We start from the raw sequence: 7,385 nt of genomic DNA, 5'->3' as shown, positions 1-7,385 counted from the left end.
GGACCATGTGCTGTCTGGGGACCCGCAAAATCCCCACAGCTGTGTTGCTTCAGGGAGAGAAGGCCAGCACAGACTGGCTGACCTTTTGTGGTGCCAAACACGAGGTTGTTATCCTAAATTAACAATATTACATACCCAAGATTCCTATCATGATTCTACTGAGTGATCATATAAGGTACCATACTTCCTGGCAACTGGCTGTGTTTGGGTACCAATGAAAAAAGAATAACAAACCCAGTGAGTCAACGTTTCCTCTTCTAAGCACACACAGTACTATCAGCCATATCTGTTTAGCTTGGCAACTGGTACAGAAAGGAGTTTCAGTGACATGACTGCAGTGTGGGCAATAGCAAGGCAAAACATGCGGCCAAAGAAAACACTCTTCCTCACACCTAGGGGGAAAAGAGCAAGGGCCAACAAGGGGATCCTGCACAGCCTTCCCAAGGGCCAGAATAAGCTCCAGTTCCAGGCTCCAGAGGCACAAAGACTACGCAAGAGGCATGCCAGGAGAACTGCAGGCACGTAGAGAGGGCCTGGAAGTGATGGTAGTTGGGAGTTGAGCCCTTATTTTGCAACAGCCAGCAGGGAGCAGGACATGGGGCATCCTATGGCAGGCTGGCACAGCACAGGACCTTGTCAAGTGCTAATTCCCGGCTCACTGCCCAAACAGATATTTACTGGGGGAGGATTAAGGCGGGTTAGAGTTACTCCTGCCCCAGTAGCACTGTGTAAGTTAGCATGTTTGCCAGAAGCCACAGACTACTCTGTACACAACAGTCCAGCGGCGCAGTGCAAGGGAAAGCAGCATGTTCCCAATAGATTGATCCTGTTGCGACAAAGCAGCCCAAGACATGCATGTTTATTCCTGTCAGGATCTCCCAGGCAGAATGCAGAACACTGCAGAGTCCACAGCTCAGCTGGAGGCATGTAGCTGCACAGCCCACTCCTCTCTCTGCTCCCAGTCACCCCTTTCCTCAGTACAGGGAGCAAGGTCTCCCAGGTTCCTCCTTCCATGCATCAGCTCCTGCCCACGCCATGCATTTACTCCCTTCTCTTTCCAGAGGTGAAGGGGATCTTTCGACCTGGGCTATTGCAGAAGGAGAATATGCTGAAACTTTTTCTGCCTGCCTTGTCATCTGCAAAATGGGGAGAAAAGTACTTCTCTTCTCCATGGTCCCTCCAGCGGTGTTCTTAGAAAACACAGTCCATCCCACAGAAAGGTGCAGAGCTCTCACTTCCTATGGCAAAGAAAGCCAACAGCATACCTTAACTGGTTTCCTGAGGTTTCAAAATAGGGAGAGCTTCTGTAAACACCTGATCTAGTCCTTCCTGATCACAGAACATTTTGCCCAGGATTGTTCAGAGCACAACCCTGTTCCTCCCACATTTCCTATGCTATTATGTATGTCTGTAAATATCTGCTACGTGAGAACAGCACGATACATGTCTCTGGCATGAGTGACCTGCTTTGGGTCAAAAGCTTTTTAGGTGATGCATCGTTACCTCTCCTATAATAGCATTTGACTAAGGCTGACGTAAGTGCAGTGCTGCTGTCTTCAGTGTCATCAGTGCAGTCACACCAAGGACCTGGCACAGAGCACAGCAGAGAGGGCGAGACAGGGCATGGCATCAGTCCCTCCCTGCGCTCTTGAACCGTGCCTGTCAATGTCTGAAGGTGGCTGCTCCCTCTCCTGCTGGCATAAGTACTAGAGTGGGAGTGACAATCTTCTTTACAGAGGAGGACATCCTGGAGATAAAAGAAAGAAGCAGAAAGGAAACATCCCACTTACAGGAAAAGATTTACCTGAAGGGAAGTGAGACACATACAAAACAGTGAGCAAAATTTAATGACTGTAATTAAATTGGTTAGAGGGGTAGCTACAGTGACCTACTTTTAATCTGATTTCATTAAATTTCTCTTTGCATTACTGTAGGCATGTCTGCATCTCCAGCAGCTACATTTTTTTAAATTCATTGGTCAATCTTGGCCTATCTTGACAGAAGTTAGACATCTTCAAAATATTACACTCCTCCACATGCAAACAGAACAGGAAGCTGGAAGGAAGTCACAGGCAGAGCTTCTCTTCATTGACAAAAAGGCTACAGTGAGACCTCAGTTATAGTCTTATATCAGAGAATCTACTCCCTGCCCAACTGCATTTTCAGCATACACTAAGCACAGAGCTCACACGGAAAACTTGGAGTAACTCAGTTAAAAAGTAAAACAGATCTGCAAGGCACATTCACTGGAAACCAGGGCCCGCTACTTTCTGCTGCTTATGGAAACAGAGCACATTAACATAACTACTCTGGTCTAGCCCTTCCAAACAAGGGGACTTCATCACATGGCTCTCACTGGGATCACAAGACCTCTATTTGGTGCCTGCAATTCTATACCTGTTCTGACACTCTACATGAAGCAAAACAGGCAAGTGAGGATACTAAGCCAAATCCTACATTCCTGAGACACAATGATTTTAACTGTGTTATTCCCTTGTGTTATGTGAACGTGATTTGTCCCATAAAAGCAGATACTGACTGATAACTTCAAGGCACACTTTTGGAAAGCGCATGAAAAAAACAACCTGACTGGTCATACAGTTGGTTACAAGACACGCTGACAGAACAGTCAGTGCAAACTTCACGGCAAAACTGAAGTCTCTACCCTCTCAGGATCATAACACCACTGGTTTAGTTCAGTAATTTAATCCCAGTAATTGTCTGGAATCTAGTGCCGCTGTGCTGCTAGCTGTTCTCAATTTATACCATGCAGGTATATACACCTGCACATCTGTAAAGCTAAAGAAGTGTTTGCTGCAAGTAAGGGTCTGAGGAGAACTGGAAAAAGGCAGCGTGGCTCTTCTGCCATGCACACACACGTGCGCCCACTGGGCAATCCAACCTTTGTGCTTTAGCACTGCATATAAAGGTATGTGACTGAGAAAAACGCATGCTAGACTACATTAAATAGGTCAATTAACAACAAAAGGCCTGAATATCAGCTAAGGATTCCACTCAGAGCTTTGAAGCTTGGTTCCATACCAAGAAATGAAATTTTCCTGCTAAATTAATCTTCCCTCTTCATTCTGCACCAACAAACCTTCACATTTCAATTATACAAAACATTTTTGGAGGAATATTTTTTATTTCTTTTAGTACTTCAAACAGGAAGCCACACTGCAAACATATGCTGGATTCCCCATACGCTCAGACACACAAACCTTGTTTGGAAGGGTTTGGGCATATAAACATCTAGGAACAAAACACATCTAGCAGAAAATATGTCTCCAGACAAACAAATTCAGAGAGTATCACAGCATAGCAGAAGCAAGTAAAAGTGCATAAAAACATTCACATATTTGAAAACGCTTGGCAGAAAAGCAGCATGTTTATGTTACAGTAAAGGCCTTTTGTGGGGAGGCCCTTGTACTCTAGGAATGTTTGCATTTCACAGCGTAAGAACACAAACTAATGATATTCACAAAATACTGCTGGCACCCCTAACCTGACAGGAGACTGACACAAAGCACCGGTAAAGTTTTGTATAATCTTTGTGCAATCTTCCCTATTCTATGGACAACTGGTCTGCATTACCACCCACCAACCCCCCTCCCCTTCCTTGTATTTGCAAACCGTTCTTAGAAGACCAAAACTAAGCAGGACATAAGAGCATACAAATGGCACGATAAGAACTCCATGAGATAGAGTTAATTTTTAACCCTGAGTGAGGAAAGCTGGCAACCCAAACAATGTTTTTTAATGCTGCACCTGCCAACTCAAGACCTCCACTCCCATCTTAAACCCTTTTAAAACATCACACTGAATTTTGCCAAACAGGACAGATGTGTCAGAGCAGTGACACAGTTTCTCGAGTCAGAGAATACAGTGCTTTGTCTCCGGTATTCCTCACATCAATAACCGCTGAACAACATGAACTCAGATGACCACTTCCCGCAAACAGCAACACAGAGGTGAGCTTGTCTCCCACAAAGACAACCCTGTCTTAGCCCTGTCTCATGACGGCAGAAGGTGCCTGTTTGAGGAAGCAGTCAGTTCACAAGGAGAAGAGTGCTCTGCTGATAACAGGAATTGCACTAGTATCACTCTCAACAAACTCATCTGCCCTTTTCCCTAGGATGCGCCAGACCTCACCCCATGTCAGGAATGCTACACTGTGTTTACATCAGGAATGCTACACTGTGTTTATGTCAGGAATGCTACACTGTGTTTACTAACATCTACAAATTAGCCATAACTCTTCCAGAGACCTGCTTCTCCTCAGCTACTCCCATTTTATTTCACTCCCCCGTCACCTCAATGCCTATATGGCGAGTTGAAAAGATAGGTTTCATTCAAAAGCGAAACAATTTTTCCCCCTTTCACACTCATGCTCCCAAGACCCCATGTCCCCGTGTACCCTCCCTGCCACAAAACCTGCTCTTCCCTCTCCATAACTCACCCAACTACTTAAATCCTTTACACGTTCTTCAAGCCAGGCACCTGACGCTCGGATGATACTCTGAGGAGCACCATACAGACACCGACAGAATGAGAAACATTAGAGGACTTCCAGCTGCAAAGGAGCGTTGGGTGATTCATGACACTCAACCTGCTCACTGTGCAAGCTTGGAGTCTTCCAAAAATCTCTTATTTTTTGGGTGTCCAAAGGTGATATCTGAGAAACGACAGCTGTGTGTACTTTCTCAGCCATCTCGGCCTAAGTGCCTTAGCCACCTCGGAGACTTGGGAAGAGTTAAAAGCAACATCCAATAGATCCTAACGCTGAGTGGGGGCTTTCCTTAGCAGGATTTTTTACCTCTGTATCCACCACTCCACACTGCCCCTCCAAGCCGAGGTTCCAGAAGTACCTGAAAAGGCTGTCTCCAACTAACGGCTTTGGGAATTTTGGGGGGTGGGTGTCGAGACTTGCCCGTGTGTAGCACCCCATCTGTTCTCCAGCCAGCCAACAGCAGCAGTAGCTCCCTAGGGCAACTCCTGGCCTATATGTAGTTCCCAGTAAACCAGCAACAGGTAATCCTGAAAATTACAGGTTTTCGCCATGCACACGTAGATCAAACAGGAGTTGAGGCAAGCAACAACCACACCAAACTGACAGGCCGCTGAGTGAATCACGCTGCCCCGCAGCCAACAGCAACAATTCTTGTTCTCTGTCCTCTGCCACAGGAAGTATTTCCTCTCTCCCTCTTTTCTTATGGGTTTTCCAGTGAAGGTCACCAGGGGAAATTTCAGAGTTACGGACCCCACAGATTTAAAAGCCTTCGGAAGAGAGGCCGGTACGAGACTGCCACCGCTGAGCCAGCTGGGAACAGACAGGCTCACAGATGACGCAGGCTTGGCGTGAGCCCAGTTATTTGGGGATATCCTGATCCAAACTGTTCACTTTCAAAGCCTGAGTTGGCTTGCAGCAGTAGCAAGACCTTTCCTGTGCCCATCCTCCTTCCCAGCAGTAAATTAAATGTCATGGTGGACACACGCAGCGAGTAACTGTTTACAAATATCTTTGCCGAGATCACTGTATCATCAGCAAGCACAGAACACTGCACTGGACAAAAAAATTAAATCAAAGGGGAGGGTGTACGAGTCAAGGCCCTGTGCAGCAACAGTTTCCCAGCACCGTTCCAAGCACTGAGGCTGAAATGCTGTACTTAAAAGGTTCTTCTCCTTTTACCAGTGTTACTAAATGTAAAAGTTAATTTTTAAATGTGATCAACTAAGAAAAACAAGTAAGGATCCAAGTTAAAAACAATTTTCATCACTATTTTTCCTTGAGTTAATTTCTGCAATCTTACACACAACTTCTCTTTACATTTTGAGTAGTTTTCTCTCCTGAGTAGTTTTCTCTCCTCTTGATCCCCTTCCAACCAAGTCTTAGCTAACCCTAGCCTCCAGGATGTTAGCACGAGCTCCTATTCCTTTTATGTAACCCTCTAGCAGTGGAGAGAGGGACTGCAGACACAAAACACCCTTTCCCTGTTATCAGGTGTATACGTAAGAGGCTCCTTTACACATGAAAATCAGGATCCGTAACCAACTAAGTGGTTCTTCAGAAGAATTAATGAAACCATGTCCACAACAAATGCTGTCAAATATATATATACACTACAACAAGAGAGGCACAATCAGCTATCATTTTGTTTTCCATCATAGTATCTTAGATACAACTTTTCAGTGCAGTCTTCCAAATGTGAATGTTTGGAAACACTGGAACATCTGGATCGTTTTTTAAATTCAAGCACTCCCATGAGGATCATTGGAAGACTTCGGGAAATTGCCCTGAAAACAATAATATCTGGAAAACATGAAATACACTACTGCAGGACAGTTTATCTCCTCTGCTGCATGTCCCACATTGTCATATCAGAACCGAAAACAAGAAAAACACCAACAACATGTTGCTGTCGAGACAGACTCCATATTTTACCCTGAAAGTTTAATCCCAGACTGCCTCCATGGGCGTGTGAAGTCAGAGCTGGATAAAATCAAACACCCACTTGCATTGCTCAGCACCGAAGAAGCAAAGGCCTGGTACTCCTCCCTCTTTGTTTACTCTTGGAAAGTAACTCGGTTTCATCTGAGAGGCTCAGCCAGGAGCGTGACACCTACAGCTGACCAGCTCCATACACCAAGCAAACCCTTGCACAGGCAATAATCAGCAGGAGGGTGGCTGCAGTGACCAGGGCAGAAAACACCAGGGCCCTGAGCTCCTGGACAGGCAGCTACAGCACCAATGAATCCACCAGCCTCCAAAACACTGCACAGCCCCTCCACAGCCCGACTCACCACCGCAGGACCTCTGCCCGAGGAGAATCCAGAGCCCAAAGGCGGCGGACGACCGTTTCACTAAAGCCTTGCCATTTTTTTTCTCCCCTCTTCTTGCTCACTCTGGATTACCGGGATCAGCGTAAGACAGAGGAGGGCCGGCTGCAAACCTGGCATCTGCTCTGGAGACAGACCCTGCCGCCCTGCGTGCCAGCAAAACTCTCCCTGTCGGCCTGCCGGAGATTTGCCGACACAAGGGCAAGCGGGATTAGGGCCGTGGCAAATATTTGCCTGTCAGCACTTTATACCGGGTGAGGGCACGGACACGGGCGGATATTTGGTTTCTAGCAAGGCCCTGGGTGATTCTGCTCCTCCGGCCAGTGACCGGCGGGGAGGACTCGGAGTGTCCGTTCAGGGGTGGATGACAGGGGAGAAAACAACGGAAAGAGTTTATGTCGGCCTAAAACCATCGCTCGTCAGGTGGGAGCGATGACACCTAAAGGTGACCGGGCCTGCAGGCTGGCTGCCACCCGCCTAGGGGCCGGCTCCGAGGGAGACGCTGGCCACCCTCCAGGCCACCCCGGGGCCTGTGTGTGAGAGGCCGG

Source organism: Eurypyga helias, unplaced genomic scaffold (assembly GCF_000690775.1).
Source record: "Eurypyga helias isolate BGI_N326 unplaced genomic scaffold, ASM69077v1 scaffold44365, whole genome shotgun sequence".
Taxonomy (NCBI): domain Eukaryota; kingdom Metazoa; phylum Chordata; class Aves; order Eurypygiformes; family Eurypygidae; genus Eurypyga; species Eurypyga helias.
Note: the sequence above shows the minus strand (reverse complement) of the source record.